We start from the raw sequence: 25393 nt of genomic DNA on the forward strand, positions 1-25393 counted from the left end.
AAGGTAATGACATTTGATTTGCCTGGACTTTTGCAGTACACTCTTGCTGGTACCTGCTTCAATATGAGTAAAGTTACAACTGTCACAGATGCTGCAGATTTAATTCTTGTTTTAGTATTAATGCATTCTTAAATGAGTATTTTTTCTTAGTGGATTGGTGGCTGTGAGGTGACGTTAGATGCGTGCTTCTCTGTGGAAAAAGTCTTGAATGCTGCTGTATTTTGATTATGGTCTTGTAGGAATCTGCCAATTATGGTTTGGTAATTTGTCCCCTCTGTGGTATGGAAAGTTAGAGGGTTTTGCCTTTGAAGTTTTGAGGGGCAGCTTTCAACTGCAGTGTTGACTTCAGTGCTTCTATGCAACCTCTTCATAGTTTTTTTCAGATGCTTAGAGATGAGGCTACTTTGAAGGAGAAATGGGACCTTGAGGTCCATATAATCCTCTGTACTCCAGCAGGTACGATCAGCAGGGACTGGAACAGTAGTTTTAAATGAATGTAGTTACTCATGGCATTATCTAGAAGATTTTATTGCAAAGTAATTTTCCATCGTCTCTCAGGCTATTAACACATATAGCTAAGCATATGACCATGATGGTTTTGAAAAATTATATCCTAAGTTTCTTTTGCTGACCCCAATAGTTTGCTTTACATATGGCTGGAAGCTCAGAAGGAATGTGCAGATCTTATTGATTAAAAATGAATTGTGAAAAAATGTGTCAGCATAAGAATTTGGAACACTGTGGTTCTGCTTCTGCTTTTGGTCCCTGCCGCCTTTTTTCTTTTCCTTTTTTCCCTCTTTTCCTGTCTTTTGAAGGAGAGGGCGGAATATAATTAACAAGACTGAACAAGTACTTGTAATTAAAAGCTTCAAATGTGAAACATGCTTTACCAATTCAGTTTGTTGTTAGGGTTCAGTTCTAGTGTTGAAGTGCCTGAGATTACTCCTGCAAATTAACATTACGGTCAGCAGTGGGAAAAGCATTTATGATTCATGTATTTTCTTTAGTGTTCAGTAGCCAGTCTTCAGTGCGGGACCATCACCCAAGCATTCTGTTCCATTCTTCCTTTCCATCCTATTCCTTTTAGTGGAAGTGCATTCACTCTGAAATCATCTTTTAAAGCTTATTGTTTATATGACAGTAGACAGGTAAAATCAAAGGTAAACTTACTGTGACATTATCTGAACTTAGGATGACATTTTATGTTGTCCTTGACAATAGAAAAATGAAATACTTTTAAAAAGTTGGATTATTTTAATGTCACATCCCCCTGAGTGTGTCATCATGGAAGAAAAGGACACAATGGCATGTACTTTTGCATTTGGTTCAATTGTTGACTCCTTTTTCTTTATTTCTGTGGCTTTATCAAATGTATTTTTAAGTGATGGCTAGCCTGTTTCATCTTAATGAACAAAGTATCAGTAAAACTGAGAGAAATTTCATAGGATCATAGAATAGTTAGGGCTGGAAAGGACCTTAAGATCGTCTGGTTCTGATCCCTCTGCCATGGGCAGGGATGCTTCACTCTAGACCATGTCTCCCAAGGCCCTGTCCAGCATGGCCTTGAACACCACCAGGGATGGAGCATTTATCACTTTGGGCAACCTGTTCCAGTGCCTCACAGCCCTCACAATAAAGAACTTCTTCCTTATATCTAACCTGAACTTTCCCTAAGTTTGAACCCATTACCTCTTGTCCTGTCACTACAAATTTGATAATTTATTCCATGTATTTGTCATAGGAATCAGAATTAATACATTCTTAACACATATTTTGATTTTGAGGGTTAGTGGAAATCAGGCCTTTTCTGTTTTTTCTGTTGCCCTGGTATTAATGATTACTGGTATTGGTATCCCCTGTGAAGCAGAAAAAAAGACCGCATTTACCTTAAATTTTCTTGACTCAACCTTGCAGTAGTACTAAGTCAAAACAACAAAGTCTTTGTTGTTTTCTTTGATGCTTTTGAACTTTCCTAAAAATATTTGATTTTGTATCTGCATTCAACAAAATTCATTAGTTTTCATTGAATGTTTTAAACCTGTTGGATCCATATTTTCTTCCATTAAAAGAAAGACAAAAAATTACAAACATCACTGTGCAGTTCCCTTGTAGTTAGCAAACTTTAAGCAAAAGTGGTTTTATTATTTTCCTATTCAATGATTATGTGCTTCCATACTTCTATAATAATAATAAGGATAACAAGAAGCAAACAGAAATGTAAATAGCCGTAACATTCAAGCATGTATACTCAAGTATTGAAGTACGCAAGAAAACCTACCAGAAAGTTTACACTTCAGGAAGGGATCCAAGTATGTGAATTTCGTACTTCATCTCATTTCAAAAGGCTTTTGTCTCTTTCTGACTCTTCAAGTATTAATTCCAGAGAAAATGTTTATGACTGATACATCAAAAAATTAACTAGACTTTTAGCGCAGTTTCCCGTTATACTTGCAGGGAAATACTGTTGTTTTTTTTTTTCCAATTGTTTATAACTTAGTTACATGCCATATATGCATGTAAAGGTAAGGTTATCGCCTATCCTTAAGTCAGAAGATGCATCTGCAAATAGCTGCAGAAACAGAAGCCTAGGCCTCCTTTTGCTTTGAGCATCCTCAAATTGTGATTCTCTCCTTCACTTATTTCAGGGAACTTCTACAGGTTCTGTTCTGAGAAACCTACCCTCTTCAGTGGTGAGAACTGCCCACTCATACATGTACACTCAGTTTCTGGAAGGAAGGACTTTATTTGTTTTTTAAGATTTTATTTTGTGGGAAAGACCAACATACATGTCACAACCTACAAAAAGGTAAACCCAAGTCATGGACTAATTTGGAAAAAGTAGCCATGTTTGGAGGCTTGGATTTGGAGTGTTTTTTCCTTAATAAAAAACATTGGGATTTATGTAGGGATAGTTTTACCAGGCAATCAGATACCATTCACATGGCAGGGGTACTAGATGATGTTAAGGTCCTTTCCAACCCAAACTAATTCATGATTCTGTGAATTGCGCATTTAAGTCTATCCCTTCAGGTCTAAATGTGATGCAGATAATATGCTTCTATTTAAAACTAAATTCCTTATTTTAGGGGTCTTGTACCTACTATCCTCTTTTTCTTAATTCCATAAAAATAGATTTAAAGTCTTAGACAGTCTATGCTGTTCCATTCTCTTAAAACAACAAACAAAACTTCCTGCTATTGATGTACAGATGGCATAGAAATCTCTGCTAACAGCTTTCAAGAATACATCAAGGATGTCCTTGTGCTATCATTTTTCCAGAGAGTAATTAGAAGATTTAGAGATGCCAGCCAGGTGCTTCTAGCTGTGACATCTGGAAGTATAGCTTCCTGCTTAATTCTACTTTCTGCTAATCAAGTGTCTGAAGCTTTTTTTAATTTGTGAACTTTTTCTACAGAGTAAACCTATACTTTCTTCTTTTCCCTTCTTCTTGTCCCCATTCACCTCCAATTAAACAAACAGAACAAACAAAGCCTTGTCCATGAAGGAGAAAAACTTTTATATATGCTATTTTTTTTTTTCTTCATGAAGTTTACTTTGTGCTTCAAGTGAGCAATGTAAGCCTCATCACTTTTCTTCTCCAAGCAGAAGGAGGACCTGCCTTCAAAAGAGCAGTAAATTAAAACCAGAAATTCCCAATGCCATTACTTGCCAAAGCAAATGATACTCTACATGCAGAATTCTCCCTTTAGAGAAGAATCAGAGAAAACAAATATTTTGAGGCAGATATTAGTCATGACAGTTAACATGCCAATAGGAATTGCCAATAAACTGTGATATGATGGCAGTATGAAAGTGCTCATTCAGCTGTATGGTTAAATTCAGTTTATGTGAGCTGAATACGATCACATTCACTGAGACTGTATTATGTTATAATGATGAATAAGACTGCATTGCAAAACTCAAAACTACAAACCTGTTGCAGTCTGAGCCTGGACCAGAACCATCACAAACATTCATGCATTCAGTCTTGAGTCACATTTGAATTACATCATTCTTTAGTGATACTTTTCTTTGACTATGAAATGTCAACAAGACTGCTGGGAAAGTGTTCCATTCTCAAAGGCATCTACCATTTTTCCAGACTTTCAAGATACCATTCCAGACCATGTCTGATTTATCCTGGCACGCCTGTAAACCTCCTCTTCATTCCATGTACCTAGCCTCAAAAGCCCAGCATAAGAGAGATCACCTGCTTTTGCACATTGTTCCCTGCCTGAACAGATCATTCTGGGCACCTGAGGTGCAGCACTCATGCGCAAACCAACTGTATGTTCCATGTGTACTACGGGCTTGACTGAGTGCAGCATGATCAAAGAGGTGTTACAGCTGATGACCCTGATGCTTGAACTGTAGCCACCAGAGTCTGTGGGAAAAATCAGTGTGAACAAACCCCAGTAAGAAGAGTCTGTCTAGGGGCAGGTCTTACCTTGGTGCTGAAGCACATTGGAGGCTCTTTTATTTAGTTCGCTGTATTGCTGTTTATTGGCTGCATTGGGACACCTCACTGGAGCAAAGCTTTTGACCTTGATGTTTATACTACTCACCTCCAGCCATTCCCTGCCAGCTGGGCCCATTGCCGACTGCTCCCACTAGCTGCCTTCTCTGCCAGTTGTTCTGGCTCACTCTGCTGCTTTGCTCTGTCAGCCAGTCTGCCATATCCCGTTTATCTCCCATCTGTTCATTTCCACTCTTGCTGTTCTCTCCTCCCTAGCCACATTTCTTTGCAATCCCTATAGGGTTTCAGTTGTTTTAGAAAGGATACAAGGATACAGTGATATTGGTCAATCCACCTAGAGCCTTCCTTTTTTCCCACTTTGTGAGGTTTGTTTTTTGTTTGTTTGTTTGTTTTTGTTTGTTTTTTTGAGAACAAACGTATCACCCCTTCTCTTTACTTTTTTAGCACAGACATTTTTTACATCAAGGGTATAAGCTACAGCATTCCTGTAGGGTGACTTACCCAGTTCAAGAGAGTGGGCAAGTTAGTTGTTTATGCTTCCCAGATATATATTCCCCAGTTTTACCATTTAGGTGTGTTTAACAGGACTCTTACCAACAGTTGCAAGAATTACCTCATCTGCAGGCAAATCAAGTTTGATCAACTGAAGCTTTTGATCGAATCCAGGCAGCTTTCTGTACTGTCTGACCAGTGTCACCACAGCTGCTGCCTCATGGGATTTCCCACTGCAGTTTCCAGGGAGAGACTGCTAGTGTTTCTCAAGATCTCAGAACAGAAAGTTAGTTCATGTCGCATACACAGAAAACTGATCATACACCCCAGTGGAATGACTGATTGGATTTTTATTATTTAAGGGTATGACCATGGCTGAAACACATTTGTGATAAATTGTAGCCATTAGGTTCCATTTTGTGAAATCTCCAACAGTCAAACCTTTTCTGCCCTGAATTTGTGTATATGAACACTCCTGTATTACTGCAGTTTGTTGTACACATTTGTGAGAGAGCTGCAGCTTTTGGACAGTTTCTTTGTTTTCTCGAGTGCCTTTTAAATGATAATCACAGCCTTCAAAATGCTTGTAATCCCTCCCAGCTTAGTGTGATCTTGAATTTAATAAAACATAGCACCTGTTCAATCATCTAACTCACTGGTAAAAACAATAAATAACACTATACTGAACATGAGCTCTTATGGACTTCACCCGAGTAATCCTTGCATTTGCTGGTGATGAGATGTTATTATCCATAGCTGTAAGCCTATTTTGGTGTGGTTTGCCCTAGACCGTGTTTCCCTAGTTTGTCTATGAGGATATCATGCAGTAGCCGTGGCTTATTTGTACATGCCATTTTTTAGTGAATAAGATCCTTTAATTTCCAAGCATGTTGTTTCACTATTTTGGAATAAAGCCTGTGGTATTGCTTTTTTCTGGACTGTGAGGATTTAGCACTTCCTTCCTTTTACTCCCAAGCTGATATTTTAGTAGATGTGCACTTGTCCTGGCTTGCAGCTGTAGGAACAAGGGTTGCATATGGCACAATGGAGTGCTTCCACCTGTTTGTGTCTTTGATTTGTTTTTAAAATGTAAATTGTTGCTATGTTTAGAAGAGCTGTTCAGCACATCTTAACAATTAAGGTTGACACCACTGTATACAAGTGCCAGAACAGTTCTCTTTAATGTACAGTAAATGAGCTCAGTGTCAGATATAATAGATAGTTATGGTGTACTTGTCAGTGGCATCCTTCTCATTTTGAGTCTAAGTGAAAGTGAGAAGTAGTGAGGAAATGATTGATGAATATGTTTTTCTTTCCTGTTGAGCAGCAGTTTTATTTCAAATGACTTTGGTGATTTGGGCTTTTTTTATTTACACTTTCACGTGAAACTAAAAGTATTTGTAAATTTTTGTTAGCCTTTGTGTCTAGTGATGCTTTGGGTCCAAGAATCTAGTGCCTATACAGCCCTTTGTGAATATTCCCACTTCTGGGGAAACCCTGGAAAGAAATTTTGCTTAGAAGACATGATCTTCTCATTCAGTGTGGTGCTCTTGCTAACTCCCTTTGAAGTGATTTAGTGTTTTCGTACATGTTTGGTTAGCTTCAGTAGTTAAAGATAGATATGGACCAGTACTGCGTTTGGTCAGCTAAGGTGGTTTATTTGATATGGAAGTTAAAAAGGAATACTTCTGAGGTCTTTCAGGCACAGAGACTTCAGTGATCCATAGCCATCTGTGGGAAACACAGAGGGCAGCCTTTCTCAGAGGCACCACAAACCACCGATGAGGCAGTTAAGGAGGTAGTGTGTTTCTTGGTGAAGAAGTTGATATGTCTGTTGTAACAGCAACAAGATTTGATCCAAATCTAATGCAAGAGTGAAGTCCTGCTCTCAGGAAACATGGGAATCACAAATTCATAATGGAGAATGACTAGCTATGCAGCTGGAATAACAGGGTCTGTTTGTTTGCACCTCAAGCTGAATGGAAAGCTGGCAATGTGGTGCAGTTACAAAAAAGGCAGTGTTACTCTTCTGTGAAGCATTGGGAAGTAATTGGTCTACACAACTAAATAAATGTCACTCAGATCTGATGTACTGCTGCATCTAGCTGTGCACACTGCACATAAAAGCAGTGGCTGAAGAAAGCGTTCGGGTAGCAGACGTGTTAGAAATCTAGAAATATATCTACAGGGAGTTTTTTAATTTTAAATTCCATTTTTAATTAGTATTTAAGTGGGGAGTGAAGTTCATATCTGTCATTGTGCAAGGTGTTTCCAGAAAGAGGGCAGGCTAAATTTGTATTCTTCCTCACTGAAGATTTTAAACATCAGATTAGGAAAAAAAAATGTTTTCCGAGATGATCTATATATGTATCCTTCATCGGAACAGAAGAGTCAGCCAGATGTCGTAATATCCCTTCTATGATTTTGCTTTTCATCCTTTTGCAGAAAAATGCCTCTTCTTAACTTCTGGTTTGACTAATTTTTAAAGGGTTCCTAAGACAGGATTTCCACCCTATACTAAAACACACTCTACTACTTGATAACATTTTGCTGAAACAGTTTGACCCGGTATTTGTGCCTTTTTTGCACAGAGACAGATTTAGGGGAAAGACATAAGAATATCCTTAAAGCAAATGCCACTATTTTTCTTCAGCAGAATGAGCAGAATATTAGGTCATCTAAAAATACACTGCACTTTAGGAAGCTTCCATGGATGTTGGGGATGTGGATGTTGAGGACTTTCAATAACATTATACTAGGGTTATCTTTAATTACCTCTAAATGAGAGGCAATATTACCTCTAAATGAGAGATTCTTTCGTATCATCTGTTTTAACTATATTTTACAGTTGGGAGTAAGGGGAAGACTTAAAGCAAATGGGTTCAATTTGCCAAAATACACATTCTCTTCCTGCTGCTTGTATTTACCATTTCTTTGCTAAATTGCCTCAGAATAGGAGAAGGGATGACATCTGCATACTATGTGAGAGAAGACAAAAAAGGTAGCTTAAATCTCAGATAATCTTGTAGAAATTTGGTGCCTGTCATAGGTAACTCAATTAAATATAGTGCATTGTTCACTGTGCGAATACTTGTATTAGAAATACTCTGTGTTGCACTGTGGTTTTGAGAATTATCTGAGATGAGAGAGAAACTGGTTCAGAAACTGGCACATACTATCTCTGCTAAGGAATGAGGCTGTTTTTTTTTCCAGTGTTTCTTCATAAAGCAAAATATGATGGGCAGCAATAAACTGAGCCAAAGAGGTATAAGGAAAAATAATCACGTTCTATACTGCATCCAGACATCTTTGATTGCTTTGTGTCTTATCCATGGCAACATGTTGCCTTCTGCTATGAGGCACAGAAGAAATCAAACAAAAATACCAGCTGTATCCAGATGATTTCAGTTTGGGGAGGTAACAGAAGGCATTCAGTATTCTGTTTTTCTTCTCAAGAATAGGAGAATTCTGTTTGTATAATGCAATGGTATTGGATCCTCCATTTGTTTTGTTTTGTTCTGCTGGGATGAGGCAGAAGGAGGAATAGAGAAGCCAAGGTAGCCAAGTGGATGTGAAGAAGTCTGTACTTTATTTGCCAGTATTTTTGACAAGAAAAATGTACAATTGCTTTCTTACTTGTCTCTAATAAACTCCCGACTTTCTTAGGCATGTGGACTTATAGGATAAACCTGACAAAATATATCCAGTTCACAAAACAGAAAATACTTTCTTTTGGGAACCAGTGTTACAATGCGGCAATTGATACTAAGGTATACTTTCCTGTAAGTATGCTGCCTAAGTCCTTGAAAAGTTCACTGCACAGTATAATGGTTTGGGTGCAAACTGATACCAAGAGTCAGTTTTTATATTTTTCAGTCTAGAGGATCACCATGCATAGCTTGGGTGGTTGTTTTTAATACGTACATTTAGTCTTTTTCAAAATACTTCCACCGGAGTATCTTCAGTAAAGCTGAAGTATGAAGGCTTAAAGCATAAGTTGTAGTTGCTGACTATGTTGCTGATTATGACAGTAATTTGGATGAAAAGGGATAAGAAACAGTTTGGTGGTATTAGCTCTAGGGAGGTCTTGTGTGCCACAGGTTGTCACTGGGATTGTGCAATATCGATATCAAAAGAATCCTGTTCTTTCTCTCTCTCTGCTTCAGGTCATCTACTTGAAGTGAGTAATTTGAAAATTTTAAAGCTCTCAACACTTCCCATCCACTGTTTTCTGAAGAAATTGATTAATTTCTTTCACTAAACCTTGAGAGAAGTTGGTGAAGAAATGGAATGAGCTGGATAGAGTTACAGCGGTGGGGTGTGAGTGCACAAACTGGAGAGGTAATAAAGTGGTAAAAAAAAAAAAGCAAAAAGCTGGTAAGAACAGGACTACAGAGTGCCTCTTCACTTTCTCTAGCCTCTGACTCATTATTCAAGTCAATAACCCTCCCTTTCTGACAAGTAGCTGTGAAACACATAGTCAAGTACTTGCAAGTTAGGAATAATGGGCATATAGTTGAGGCATATAGAATTAATTTAGCACCTCTCTCAGCTATACCTCTGCCCGAAAATTATTCAGTGATGCCAGGAAAATCATGCAGATACAAAAATTCTCAATCAAATCTCCTCACTCCATTATTTTCTGAGGGTTTCACATAACTACAGATTGATTTACTGAAGTTTGGAGCAATTATAGTTGTAGCTGAGGCCAGTTTAAGAGGAACTGTGGTCTGAAGATGATAAGTGTGATAAAACGTGGAGCAGTCTGAAGTAATATGAAAGATCAGGCATAGGCTTCTCAAATTTGGTTGTCCAAAAGGGGCTGACACTTCTGAACATTCTTGTCTTTATCTTTGTGCTTCTGTTTTCAATGTGTCAGATTTGTGAAAGAAAACGTGCTCAGTCAGTTGTAAACAGTGGAGGTAGACAAAACCTTTCATTTGAGTATATAGATGCCCTTAACTAAAAGTAAGTTTACTTGAAATATGTTTAAATCAGTTCCTTTACAATTAAATCAATTAAATTGGTCTTTGCTGATGACAGCAGAATACAGTATTTTCAATGATGACTTGAGGAGAACAGAAATCTTACTTGTGGGTTATTGGGGGTTTTGGGGGCAGAGGGTGCCTTTTTCTTTTTTCTTTTTCCTTTTTTTTTTTTTATATTATAGAATATCGTGATATTACATAGGATAGAGATCCCTGGGAAACACTGAAGGACACTATGGGTGGCAGAGCTGAAGCATTGTTTGTTGGACTCCAAAGCCAGGAAGGAGATGCATAATTGCGCAAAAGGCAATGAAAAGGCACAAAATGGGAACATGTCTGATGTAAGGAACTGATGCTTTTAGGGAGTTTGCATGGCTATCATGACCACTAGCCTCTTCATATCGACAATTATCTGGTTTTGTTCGTTAGTGTTTTGCTCCCCACTGTGCCAGCTCGAAGAGTGTGCGCAGAGGAAGGAAACTACACAACAAAACATGTCAGTTCAGTGAAAAGGCACTTTGTTTCTTTTAACTGCCTTGTACAGCTATTTTGTACTGCAGCAGCAACGGGTGAAATAGAGCAAGAAAGTGGGGGTAAACCTTGGGTTCCCCCTCTGGTCAAATATATGGAAATAGGTACTCATCTCTCTACCTCATTCTTTGAAGGTTCAGTATTATGCCTCCTGGGGACTGTGTTCATTTGTCTTTGTAAGGATGAGCTTTGTGCCAGCATTCCTGGGGTGGAGTGCTTTTTGTTGCTGACCAGCAGCAAATTCCTGCAAAGAAATAATAGGCAAGTGCATTTATAATCATATATTTAATTTAGCCACATCTTGCTTATTTAAAATATTTATTAATTACATTTCAAATACCTCTTCTGACTTGCTAACTTGTTTTTAATTAAATCCTTGTTAAGTTGATTGACTTAATTGAAATAAATGCAACACCCTGATGAGAACTGGGTTATTTTCAATCTAGTTAACCTTCAAATGAAGGTTGTTTTTTTTTTTTGCAGTGCAACTACAATTGAAATTACCTTATTATGCACATAATGAGTGACCTTTCATCTTGTCCAGGGTAAATAAATAAGCAGTTATTTGCTGCATGAGCAGAAAGTACACAACGCTTAATATAAGATACAGACTTACTGTTTTGTCTTTTGGGTCTCTCTTGTTCAGAGGAACATGCTATTTTTGTTTGCAATGTCCTGAAAGACATGAGTCAGGAGAGAGGCTCTCATGTCAGATGCTACTCAGGACCTCAGAAAGAATAAATTCAGCTACTAAATCAGGCTTCATTTCTGACTGTATCTTGTGTTTCCCGGGCTGCCTCTGGATGTCCTTGTGCTATGTCTTGAATAAAAATGAAGCTTCAAAATTGTAGTTTCTCTCTTTTTCTTTTTCCATCAGGCTTGTCAATCCTCCTTAAAAAAGAACCATGAAAAGCCCTAGTGATTGCTGTGTATAGACCTCAAGTGCAGAATCATTCCCATCAAGGCTTCTCTTTGTTTTTCAAGGCCCATTCATTGGGAATACTTCTGTTAATTGTATTGTTATATATCCTCATACTTCATTTAAATGCTGACGTGGGATACAGTACTGCTGTGTTTTAATGAGTGTGATAATGACTTGAGGCTAGCATGCATGTAGAGGGAATAGCAATGAATAATATAATTATAATTTAATTGACAGCATTTGTGTAATATAAAGCATATAGGTAGCATCATGATCTAACAGACATAGATAGCATAAAAATGTGAAGAATCCTGTTTTTACATGAGGATACCCCATGATCTAACAGACATAGATAGCATAAAAATGTGAAGAATCCTGTTTTTACATGAGGATACCCTTTCATAGTAAGTCATAAATTGTCATCCTGGATGACACACAATGGCTCTGTACACTGTTTTTGTCAGGTATTAAATAGGGCATTCTTATTTACTGTTGCAAAGTAACTCAAGTTAAAACTTCTGTGAAAACATCTTGGTACTATTTTTTCCTGTTATTATGGCAGCATGATATTAAATACTGAAAGTAGAGGCCAAAAGGTTATCCTTCATAGAGTTTTGTTAATACCAGTATTATCAACAGCTTTTTGTCATCAACATCCAAGCAAAGGACAGGCTGATGCTCTTCGGTTTGTAACTCCTTATAATCAGTTCCTTTTGTTCCACAAAAAAATCCTGTGTTCTTATTGTATAGTCTGTGGAGTAGTACTAATGTAAATTCTATAATGCCTCTTTTCAGTACTCCTGAAGAACTTCCTCAAAATGCAGAATAATATCCTGCAATACATGCACTATTTTCTCAAGAGTAGTGGGACAGTTTAACAGTCAAATCAAGGCTCCTTTAAGAAGCAATATTTATATTTTACATTATGTAACTATAGCAGGCCTTTTCTTTGGTAGGTAGAAGTTTACTGGATCTTCTTGTTCAGAAGAATGCGGTTTGTGCATATTTAAGGTTCAGAATACACTCATTTGTAATGGTAATGGAATAGTGATTTAGGCCATACACTGGGGAAGTGAAAAGTTTTCATTCATTTGATCCAGGTGCAGACTGTAGCTGATGGATAGGTGATCAAACTGGATTCCATATAAAACATCTTTGCATGGGCTTTTCCTCAAATTCAGAAGCAAGAGTTGTAGGAGGTAATAGTTTCCTTTTGTATTTTAACAGCGTAGTAATGGTCCCACGCACACTAGAATTCATTGCTATTGTCACCTGTCTCTGCTAATCAGATTTTCAGAGTGAGCTGGTATTAAGTTGTTAAGATATCATTCAAAGTCAGATGAAAAAGGTTTTAGGTGCTGATTAAGCTTATGAGATGTCTAAGTCCATAAGAGTTAGTTTGTCTACGAGAAGGATTTAATAATCTAAATCTAGATCTAAAACTTAATAATATAAATATAATATAAAAATCTGCTGATTTCACAAAGTTAGCAGTCAGAATTTAAAAAAAAATTGTGGTATTCAGAATTCATCCAGTGTCTGTGAAGTTGCTCTGGTCTTTTTGATGGACATGTTGGATGACCTGTGAGTTATGAGTTACTTGTATCAGTAACTTCATTTACTTGCATCAGTCCTTCCACTGGACTGAACATAATCAACAGTTGACTGAGGAGGGTAAGAAGTTACGGCTCAGAATGACTTCACATAACTACACATCCCAGCGGTGTGAATGACAGCACCAAGCGGTGATGATTCAGTCCCCCAGCACTGAAATTGCCACTGTTCAGAGGAAAAGGATTACTTTTGAACAAAGAAATGCTTTATCCAACAGAGAGTACAGACATTATAGAGTTATTAATCAGGGCAGTTATCCTGAAAGTAGATTTAACTGCAGGATTTCATGTGGAGGGAAGCTAGAATTACAGTTGGAAGCAATTGAGGACTCAAGGTAGTAGATAGAATTGCATATTTTAAGGGCTCCTTAAATTACACCTGTGGAAAGGTTTAGTCTGTGCATGCTAATGAAATGGTTCCTGTTTGTGTGGTTCAGTGTTTTCTTTGGATGGCATATACCCAGTATGGTAATTGCAGTTGGTTGTAACATAGGAAAACAACCAATTTAATTTGCTCTGTTTTCCACTTCAGTATCACTGCAGGCTGTTTCTTTGCTAAATCTCATATGCAAAGCCAAGTAGCTTCATCATTAGTGAGATGGGAGACTTCAGAGGAAACCCCAGATGTGGCAGGTAACTATACTGGCCATTTTTGGCTTCTAGCAATTTTGGTATCAGTACTGAAGCATGAGCTGGGAATGAAAGATTTTATATCAATGGAGCAGCTACTGTCTTTATGCAACATAAAGCTGAGGTGCTATTCTCCTATGGCCATTGCATAGCAATTCAGATGATTTGGAACTCCCTGCCTCAGCTTCACTTCTACTTGGAAAGTGCCTGAAGTAGAGCAAATTGAATTCCTACCTTGTCTTCTGGATATTCCTGTGGTTCATCTGGGGCAAAGTAGTCTTTGGGCATGATTTCTCCCAAGTATCTGGAAGATGTGCATGTTCAAGGGAAAAAATGTTGTCATGGTATTAATTTTTATTTAAAGACACAAATGTTTCTGTCCTTAGTAATGTGTATTATACTTAAAAGCTTCCATTTCATATACCAAGGTAAAATCATGTGTCAAGCAGTCTGTAAATTCTTGGTCTGCTACTTGAGCAAGTCAGGAGCCAATGTTATTAGCAGCCACAGCACTGGTTGCTCGGGGAGAGGTTTCTATTTGGTCTTAATGGTATGCTTTGTGGTCAGTCCATGTCATCATGGAGCTTGTCCTTTCTTATGTTGATTTATGAGACTATTAATATGGATATCTATTCTTTCTCTGGTTTTACAGTGGAGATTGACACCCTGGTAGTGCTACATTTAGTGAAACAAAGACTGAGGAAATTAGAAATAACTACAGTTACAGAATATGCAGTTTCAAGTAGTCTTTTCTTCCTAGTGCAGGTTTGTTAAAATGCGGTTGAATCTGTAGATGTCTTAACCGCAAACTTAATAAACCATTTTCTGCAAGATTTAAAAGGCAAGTTTTAATAATTTCAGCACCAAATTGTCAACCAATTTCCTGATTGGCATTTTTCCACTAAATTCTTCAAATGCACCTCATTCAGAATATCTGTCTGTTGAAAACATGTTCCAGGCTGGTTACTCATAATAGTGAGAAAAAGGTTTTGCATTTTGTTATCTCCCTTCTGTGATTATGGAATAATATATGCTGTATCTTCAGCTCCTTAGAAGATACGTTGGATTTCAGTAATCTCACTGTATTCTACTATATTTATGTGGACTCACAAATGAGGTGCAGTTGAAAAGGAGTTAAGTACTGAGAAATTCCTTCTGGAATCAGCTGCTGCACCACACTGTTAAAACTGAAGTTGTTCTTCATCTCTTTGCTTTTTTTGATTCTTATTCCTGAGAGTGTGCAGTATCCTCCCTCTCCGTACGTAATGATAAATTTAACTTCCTGCATAATGGAGAGGTGGGAAGATGGAATCCCAATCTTCTCACTGGAGCCTTTTATACTTCTAAACCTGCAGGAAGGAAACTCTTTTGTCATCCGAAGGTGTATTGATGCCCAGTTATACAAAGAAAAAGGCAGCCTAATTCTCTGTCTCAGTTTTTGCAGCAGCTTTGAACAGTCCAGTCCTCAGCTGACAACTTGTTACCGTGCAGTAGTTGTGACCTAGTTTACAGAAGGATCTAGGAAATAATCTATGTGGAGGGAACTGTTACTGCTTTACCAAGGAAGAATAGGCAGTTGTTTTAACTAGCAACATTTCTGTGCCTGGGTTTTCATCCTCACTTCCTTGGAAATTAGTTTGTCCATCTCTACATACGTGCACTTGCTTCTCTGTGTGTGTGTGTGTTGCTCTTACCTGCCTACCCTTCATGATGCTCCTTATGTCCTGGTAAGAGAACAAAACAAAGTGAAATTTCATTTGATTTGCTGAATTTGTATTCATAGCAGTTTCCAATTCATTTTGTTGATTATGCTTTTGGGCATTTTCATGACTGGAAAGAGGTGAGCAGAGAGCTAAAAAATTTTCGAATGCTCCAATTCATGTACCATGGAAGTTGCTTACAACACATTTCAAATACACATTTGTAAGTAATGCTTGTTTGCTGTATTTCCTATAAATGTCACATTCTTTATCACTGATATTATTGAAACAGGGTATCAGATCATAATGCTGCTGCCTCATTCAATGGTCCTTTCTGTTTACTGGAAAACCAAAATGTATACTCTGCTGTTTGCAGTGAAAATGTTTTATTTTTGAGGTCAGGGGCATTTTTTAATCACGTTCCTCACAGATGACTATATCACTTCTTTTTGTGTAAAGCTATTGTGGAGTGGAGACAAGCAAGTGGAGGGATAGTGGTCCTACATTTAATTTTGTGAAAAATGTGAGGAACTAAGTGGAGAGAATGCTCCCTTGTGGAAAGAAAGGCCTTGAATTCAGTTATTTACTTATTTATTTTTAATGAAAATGACACTAGCATGAAAGTTAGCACAAGACACTAATATTTTGAACTGACGTTCTTTTGGGTCTTCTCCTTTTCTGAAAAAGAGAGGAGAATTAGGAAAAATCTTCCCATCTGGGCTTTCTCTTGTAATCTTACATAAACATAAATAGTTCTGTTTCCCTGATTTTTTAACAGTATTTTTTAATTGAGTTCTCATTCATATTTACATTACTTCACACTTATTTCCTCTTATATGAGCTATAATTACTCCTCCATTTTCAAAGAATATTACTTTGAGTTGCTGAATGCCACTGGTTGACATTTATCAAAACGTCTTCTTTTCATTACTTCAATGAGAGTTAACAATTGCTAAAAACCTGACAAGAATCTTTAATGTCTAAATTGTACATTTGTTCTAAGGCATGTTGAATATGCCAACAGCACAACAAAAAGAGATTTAAAATATCAATTGATCATTGAAATGAGAGAGGGGGCAATATATCCACTGTTTGCCTGCCATTGCTGTGGGGTATGTGGTATTAGATAGAGGATATGCATTTATTGGTTGTGTCATTCTTTAAACAAGCAGTTACTGCAGAAACAACTATCCATCTTTATACATAACTTTAGTTAATTAAATGTTTTGTGGTACCTGCTGGCTTTAGGACATTGAGTAGCTGGTGAGTCATAGTTATCTGATTTCACTGTTATTTTCTAAACCCAATTCTGTCTTACTTTGCTGTATGTATTGAACAAAGTGTCTGGGCCCCTTTACTGAGTCCATGTGATTCTCTCCATATTCAGCAACCCTGCTTTCCTTTTTCTTTTGGGAACTTCTAAGAGTGACAGGTTATGCAATTATTAGTTGCAAGTCCAAAGACTAATACCTGCTTACCTCACTCTTAAAAGTTCTGGATTTTCTTCATAGATGTCCACGTTGTCTCCAGTCCTTTAAATTCATCTTTGTTACTAGTAACTTATTTCAATGAAAGTGCTTTTTAGAAAGTTGCCTGTTGGCAAAATGCTCATGTTGCAGATTTTTGACCAGAGCTGCTCTCAAAGAACTTTGTGAAGTTCTGACTAAGAAAGAACCACAGACAGCATGTTCTCCCACTTTTGTGATCTTCTCTATCATTACTTATCTGGGTAGGTGGATAGCTGTGCCCTGGCAGTTTGTCTCCTCTGGCTTGGTCCTGGAAATCTCTGACCATGTCTGTGGCCCAGTAGGCAGAACTGGTTATCTGGCAGCATGCCCAGCAAATGCTATATGTAGTACAGGTTGTGTAGAGGTGGCATACTCTTACTTAAGTCAGAGTTACTATGTAGGTAGGATTTGTTTTACCTGCATCTCCTACTTTGTTAAGTATTCTGGAACATACTAGTTTCTTTTAGCAAAATAATTCCAGCTCACAGATATACACATTTATTGAAGAGGTGATTTTAGTAATTTTAAATGAAATTTCATTAATCAAAACTCTTTTCTCCTCTCCAGCTACCTACATTTGGATTTTGGGTTGTTTTTTTTTTTTTTTGTTGTTGCTTTTTTCTTGGCAGCCTAAAGCATCACAAGGGTCTTATTGTTCAGGATTTTGAAGAGCCATCATTTATCTTTGTGGATACAAGTAAACGGACAATGGTGTCCCAACCATCTGTTCAAGCTGCTTGAGAACAGTCTTCTGTGCAAATGGCATGAAAGGTAATTTAACCTCAGAAGGTGCCCACAGAGCTTCAGTTCTGTTTACCTTTGTCTCTTTGCCAGTCTAAAAATAAATCATGCTGAACAAAAAAAAAAAAAAAAATAAACCCCCTCTTCCTTCCTTCTCCAATTTAAAGAACAGATATTCAGAGGACCTAATTTCAGCTAATTTTACTAGCAAGGGGTTGTTTTTCCTTTCTAGTATTTTTCTAAGTAGCAATGAGCTTTTCTGGGATAAATGGTAGCTGTCTTATAATTGTTGATGTAGGAGGCTGTTGGTTTTCAGAGTACAAAATAGGATATAATCATAGAATAGTACTCAGTGCTGGGTGATAGACACTTCCAGCATGTCAAATGCAATTCTGCCACAACCCTTTTGTTATTTTGCTTTGCCAGACCAAGTGTTCTAATGAGGAAAGCACCTGAGTTGGTAAGCAAGAAGTTTTTTTTCTCAGAGGGGTATTCTGTCCTGAAAATGCTGAGTGCTTTCTTTTGACTGTTCTTTTTCAAAACCTCATTTGGTAGTAGTTTTGCTCTTTGGTCCCAGTGAAACTGTTACAAGGCTTTTAAAGGCTTTCAAAATTTACTGCCAGTCAAAAAAATTGAAATAGCTCTTGTAAAATGAGTGTGTGTGTATATATAGATATTTAAAAAGCCATGAAAGGGAAAAGGAGTTCCTTTCTAAATTTAGATAGCATATTTCAGGATAGAAAAGGACCTGACATTCATTTTACTGTCACTAGTTTTACAGGTCCTAGTGGCTATGGTGGTTAATCTCAGGACTACCAAAAGCAAACTTCAGGTGTTAGCCAAAGCTTTATCTCTGTATTCTCTTCTGCAGTCTACTGTGCTAGTTTCTTCAGTTCCCATCACTACAAATAAAGCAGTTTCTGGCTCCTTCATGCTCTCTTACTGTGAATACTCCATTCCTCCTGCTTTGTGGTCAGACAGGCTTGAGACTGTTTTCTTGCAAAGATCAGAGGTCAGATCAGATGTTGTAGTGTGTACCTGTAGGATGGTGTGGCTCTGCCGTCCTCTTGAATGCTGCTGTGGGAGAAGTAGAAAATACATTTTAGTGGTTGCTTTGTCAGATAGCTTGTTCTGAGGGCACATGGAAATAGCAGCAGCAGCAAGCTAAATATGACCATTCAAGAAATGAACTTTGATGAAAGTAACTGTGTGCGTAAGAGAAGTATGTCTGAGCTTGTTTTGTTGCTGAATTAGACACATTGTTATAGCCAACATAATAAAATGTGTTTTACTGTAATAAATACATTCTGGACATAAAAATGGTCCAAATTCTTGTATTTAATTATGGAAGAGTGTGCAGTCTTCATGGTGGCATAACTTTTGCTCCAACTTAACATTAGCCTGATTTATACCTTTCCTGGATGTTTTCGCTTAGTTTGGGGTTGGTTTTTTTAAGCAGAAGGGGTGGAACATGACAGATATGAAAATGTTTTATATAGCTTTCAACGAGAAGCAATTTATAGCAACTTGAAGTTACATAACTTCTAACTCGACTTTTTTCACGGCATGATTTAGATATATCTGGTGCTTTCACAATAATTCAAAGGAATATGCAATCAGTCAATCCATCTTATCTATTTTAAGCATTTCCAAGGCAGCATCGCTGTAGTTTCTAGGTTCTAAATCTGAATACAAGTGACAGTTTGCCATAAACATGCATTTTGCAAAATATCAGAAAGGAAAATGGCAGTATTCATTTATGAAATGAAGACTTCCTCAAATAAATGTATCCCAACAGTGTTGCTCATTGTATTCCCTACACAGTATTAATTTGTGCAGGTACCTTAGGGCAAACTGCATTTGTCATAGGAAGATGATGAGTTTGTTTTTGAGCAGTAGATATGCTTCTAGGTCTGTAAGACCCCACAATTATCAGAAAGATAATGTAATATTACCTTTTTAGTAACAAATGAACAAAATTTTTCACAGAGAAATGTTTAAGGTAATCTAGGAGGGCATCTAGGAATTCATTAAATGGCTTCAGAATACTTGTAGCCAAAGGTAATTTGAGTAATGCCATAAAATAGTTTATTAAAATAATTTCATTATATTGTTCAAATGAATCGTTGCACTTTTAGTTGAGTGGATAACTAATGAACATTCATTTAAAGGAATTTAATCAAGGCATCTGATGACTATTTTTACAATTCTTTCAGTTTTACCTGAAAAAGGTAAAATACCTCAACCTCAGCTTGCACTTCTCTGTAGTTTGGATGTTTGGGTTTTGTATCATTTCAGTTTGCAAAGAAGCCAGGGAAAATAAGGTTGACAGTATAGGTTGATAGTATATGCTGCTTATATCATTTGAAATGTGGCAGTGTACATGAGACATCCACTTATAATAGATAAATATGACACATGACCTGTAGAAGACCTGCAGCCTCCCTCCTGAAATGGTAGCTGGAGGCCAGGAAGGAATATTCGAGGGTATCTCTGAGGGCAGCTGAAATGGGCCTTAGGTATCTTGGTAATGGCAAATGTAAGCATCATTTTTGCATGTAGACAAAAGATGTTGGGTGTGTTAACCCAAAACTGAACTCCACTATGTGTAACTATGTCTTTATTGTATTTTCTGACAACAGCCTCACTGAGTGGGAATCATGATAAGAATTAGAGTAAGGAGAGTTATCCAGGTTTTGTCTTGTTTGCAGTTCCACATTGGAGTCTAACATTACTGTATTAGAAAGGGAAGCTTTCAAGGGTAGGCCCATGAAGATCTGTCTTCAAGCAGCTGAAACAGCTGCCACTGCAAACTTTGTGGCAGACTGATGTGCAGAGACAGGAACTCAGATTAATGGGCACAAGCAGAAACAGATTTAGACTATATATAAAGAGAAACATTTTCACTCTGAAGGACAGCCAGGTGCTGCATCAGGTTGCCCAAAGATATTGTGCTCCCTCTGTTCTCTGAAGCATTCAAGACCGAACTGGACAAAGCCCTGAGCAACCAAGTCTGATCTCACAGATGCCCTGTTTGGGTCAGGGGTTTCGACTAGAAACTGCCTGATGTCCCTTCTTACCTAAATTTTCCTGTAATCTTAAAACAATATTATTTCAGGAAGTGAAGCCTGTATCTTCTCTGTTCAAGCCCAATGAGACAAAGACAAAAGAACTATTTCCCCTTATCTGAAGGTAAAAGGACAGTAATTTTTCTTTTCTGGTGGGAATGAATATAGACACAGAATCAATTGAATTAACCCTGTTGTACAATGTAAAGGTTGGAATTAAAATGGTTTTTGGAATCCTGTTGCTAGAATCAGTGTTAAAAATTGTGAAGGCACAGAAAAAATAAAAAAAAACAGCAGAAGGATTATGGTAGGGATTTTTCTGGTTTTGTTTTTTAATATTACGCCTTTTTGCTATGAAAAGGTGGGAATATTTTTGTAAAAAATAAATCCTACTTCTTTATAAGTGAAACAAAGCAACACACAAGAAGGAGAAAGAAAAACCAACAGTTAAACTTGCAACTAGATATTTTGCTTTCTTTGAAATTAGAAAAGCTGAAGAAATAGAAATTTCAAGTTATTCTTGTATATTTTTTCTCTTATCTCCCCATCTCAGTGGAGCAAGAACTTACCTATACATATTTAAGGAAACATTGAAATAGCTTTCCTTACCTCCCTAATTGAAGCTATACTTTATTTCTTTAATCATAAGATATGTATTACATATAACCTGGCATATGCTGCTAGCTTTGCCTATGCAAAAACAATTACTTAATTTTGAATTATGACACATTTGCATCGGATGAGACCTGCAGTATGCAAAAAAGATGCTGAACTACTTTTTGCCTTTGCCAGTAGTATAAAATAGCTGGTAAAAATGAAAAGGAAACTAGAAAATCTCAATTTCCCTGACTTGTGAGAAAAAGAAAGGATGTTTCAAAAGTACAGAAAATGGTACATAAATAGAGAACCTGTATTATAGTCACTTTTCAGCTAAAAATCGTGTTTTCAAAGAAAAAAAACAACCCAACTTTGGAAATAAATACAGTAATTATCACAGAACAATAATAAAATCAACAGTAAGTTTGATGTATTTTGTATGAATACTGTGAGTGGGCTCTGGAACACAGGAACTGTGATCTTGCTTTGTTATTTAGTATAAGCAGTTGCATAGAAAGGTATAGAAAAGTGGTTTAGAAAGCTGGCTGTGTGTTTGACTTATGATAGCTCTTACATGTACCAGAGGCTATGTACTGCTGTGCTGGTGACCTCCTTCCTAAAAAAGCCTGATGTGCAGCAAGATTAGATGGGATGCTAGAGCTTGTGGTGCTTCAAGAACAGCCACAAACAATTTAGGGTGTGCTCATAACGCCACAGTTCTTTTCCTACACTTAGAAAAAATATAATTCTAGTGAAGTATGACCAGGACAGGCACCAAATAACTAACAAAGGAACTTAGTTGCATCAAAAACTAAAATTCTGTCTACAAGAAAACTACTTTCAATCATACATACAGGAAAATACAGGACAGTTGGTGTTAATGTCAGAATGAGGTTTTTTGGTGGCATTGACAATGTCCCCAAATTATTTTCATACTTACACTGTTGATGGTCTTTTAACTGCTGCACCATCACCTTATGCTAGTTTATGAGAAGCATGCCATTATAGTTCATAAACATTTGATTACAGCAGTGCTATTATAGAATCATAGAATCATAGAATAGTTAGGGTTGGAAAGGACCTTAAGATCATCTAGTTTCAACCCCCCTGCCATGGGCAGGGACACCTCACACTAAACCATTTCACCCAAGGCTCTGTCCAACCTGGCCTTGAACACTGCCAGGGATGGAGCATTCTCAACTTCCCTGGGCAGCCCATTCCAGTGCCTCACCACCCTTACAGTAAAGAACTTCTTCCTTATATCCAATCTAAACTTCCCCTGTTTAAGGCTGAACCCCTTACCTCTTTTCCTATCACTACAGTCCCTAATGAAGAGTCCCTCCCCAGCATGTTTCAAGTTTTTTCCCTTTAGTAGTAAAGCAATCTGTATGAAATTGGTGATCACTAAAATTTTATAACAAGATATATTTTATTTTGCTGCTTACATATCCAACTCTCATGTTCTTAGCAAGATTATTTTATTTTTGTTTTCTTTTTAGTTCTGTTATTTTCAGGCTACCACCTCTTAAGTTTGTTGTGATTGAATCTTGATGCTATCAAGTATGATGTCAATAGCATAAACTTGCATAAATATACACATCATTATATAGGCTCTGAAGAATGCATGCATGCATGCAGAAGACATTTCGTGTGCTTATAAATGGTTTAATAAATAAAGGAATTATTTATTGACATGTCTAGTGTGTTAGGGTAATTATTTCTGATCTTAAAAGTTTCATTATACACAATCATTAGTTCTACCTGGAGGGTTTTTTTATGTGAACATATATATATTTATATGCACACATTTATTTATACAATAAAATTATTTCTATTTCTTCCTTTACTGCATCTTTCACCTAGTTTTATTTTCTTTCCTCTAATGCATTTTGACATTTGCTTGAAATGTTCTTCAATAGAAACATTGCTGACATTCCTCAGATATTTACAAACACATTACCTTTGAATCTTATATGGTTTATCGTCATAGAAAATAACCTAGACTAGAGATTTGTATATTTAAAAAGAAATCAGTGGTAGTTTTGAGGGGTTTATTTTTTCTGTTTGTTTTTTTTCCCCCAAGGGTAGGCTAAAACTGGTTCGCTGTGGCTGTACTTCCTAGAGAAGATACCATCCTAATGAGAGTGGTATTATGAGCGTGTATTTTGAATTCCTATTAAAAAAATTTGATTTTTGGAAATAAACAATAATTTTGTTGATACTTGCATCAAGTTTTACCAGGCAAAGTATCTTAGGTATGACATTTGCATTGTGATTTGTGTTGTGATACTGAAGGTTTGTTACGTACCTTAGCTGCACAACAGCTATTTTTGCATAACGTACCTGGAAAAGTGCTGTTAGCATTTGGCTTCTTGGTTGGAAATGGTATGGCAAAGACTGTAAGCTTGGGTTTGGGGTTTGGGATTGATTTTTTTTATTTTTTTTTTTGTGCTGTTTCAGAATTATCTTTTGCATCTCTCTAAATTATGAGCAGGAGTTTCCAAGGAAAAGGGGTTAATCCTCATATAGAACAGCTTTTGAGGTAAAAAGACTATAGAGTTTCCATAGTGAAGTCTCACTGCAGGCAAATTTATCAGTCAGAAAGGGACATGGTGCTTTCATGCTTTTTTAGAAAGAAGACTCATTCTTTTTACAGTGTTTACTTGCAAAGTTGCAAGTTGAAATGGACATGAGGTCTTCCACTTCAAAATCTATTAATTTGACAGGTGTTAATTCTTGGGGAAAATACAGCTTTTTAATATGCTTTTGCCATGCCTCCATTTCTGCACTTTAAATCAAGTCATTAAATATTTCTGATGGTTCTAAATTTTTAGAGAAAATATAGGTTAGCAAAGTCACTAAATCATTTTGTCTTTAGGAGTGGTGATGTCTTGAAAAATAATAAAGTGATGAGATTTATTCTTGCTGAATGTGAAAAAAATACATATGTAACTTGATATATCACCTCTGGAATTAATAGTACCTTTGAGTCAGTGATCAGTGCAAAACACAATGAAATTCAAAAAGTAATTTAAGTATCGGAGAGTTAAAATTATAGTAATTCACAGTTTTAATCTTGAAGTAACATTTAGACTAAAAAAACCCCACGACATCACTACAAGAATCATGAAAGGATAGAACATATATGTAAGTGTATGAATGAGAGGTACAAGGGTTTCACAAAGCATTATGGCATAAATGGGTTGCTATCAATATGGTTGCAATGTTAATATGGTTGACCTTGTGTAAGGTCAGTATCATATAAGTTACAATATGCTAATAGGATTTAGGAAGCTTGAATTAAATTATTTAATGATTTTACCATGCTGACGGATTAATATCTGTTTCAGGAACTATATTCATTGCCAATGGAATATCTCTTTTCTAGGCAGCTTAAGTGCAGTTAAGCTTAAGTTAGCAACTGAAAACTCAAAGAAACTAATCCTTCCTTATCTTCTAAAATAAGGGGTTTGACAATGTTGCAGTACATGAGTAAGAACTTAGAGATTTTTTTTCCAATGTTGTGCTTTTTTTGAGCTTAAGAGAACTTCCGTCCAAAGAACTGCAGTGTATGGCTTAATAAGGAAAGAAATGATCCATTGATAGTATTTTCTTCCTTTTTAATTTTTTTTTCCTAACAGTGCAAATATGCTACAGGACTGACTTCTCTGGGGCATCTCAAAATAACAGCAGTTAGGATTTAGGTCTGATTAGGGCTGTTATTCTATGGAGTAGGCTTGAGTCATTCTTTCAGAACAGCTGTTTGCAATGGTAGGAACACCATGAACCTGGACATCAGCACTCTACTGACAAAAAATGCAGTAGAGATAAAAAAGGTGAGTCTTTCCCTTTTTCATGTTCACACATATACTGTCTCTCACAAAGTTGATTGTGAATTATGTTTGGGTTTTTTGGTGGCTTTGTGTTTGGTTTTTTTTTTTATCACCTACAACTTCTTGGTTTGGTTTTGGTGTTGTTTTTTTTTTTCACGTGGGGAGAATATTTTTGCTAAAACAGAGGGGCTGCTTTTCTCAAACAAGTTGTTCTTCATTGGAAGCTACTCCTGAATGTCAACCATGTTTTAGAAAGTGAGAAAAGGAAAATTATATATCTCCTGACTTTTTTT

At 36.8% G+C, this 25393-nt stretch overlaps 1 protein-coding gene across 3 annotated transcripts in view; it reads left to right on the forward strand.

The window, feature by feature from the left end:
• DLGAP1 (DLG associated protein 1) overlaps positions 1-25393 on the forward strand; it is a 405562-nt gene that overhangs the window by 51106 nt on the left and 329063 nt on the right. Inside the window, exons 2-3 of one of the 3 annotated variants that reach the window (XM_057397548.1) lie at positions 17491-17632; positions 18029-18062. The exons of 1 other annotated variant lie outside the window; for it this stretch is intronic. The gene's annotated coding sequence lies outside the window, so the exon portion shown is untranslated. The remainder of the gene's footprint in view (positions 1-17490; positions 17633-18028; positions 18063-25393) is intronic. One more of the 3 variants, XM_057397549.1, reaches the window with a different exon arrangement.

This window comes from Pezoporus wallicus, unplaced genomic scaffold, assembly GCF_028554395.1.
Source record: "Pezoporus wallicus isolate ANWC-B61680 ecotype Strahan unplaced genomic scaffold, APGP_CSIRO_Pwel_v1 contig_227, whole genome shotgun sequence".
NCBI lineage: Eukaryota > Metazoa > Chordata > Aves > Psittaciformes > Psittacidae > Pezoporus > Pezoporus wallicus.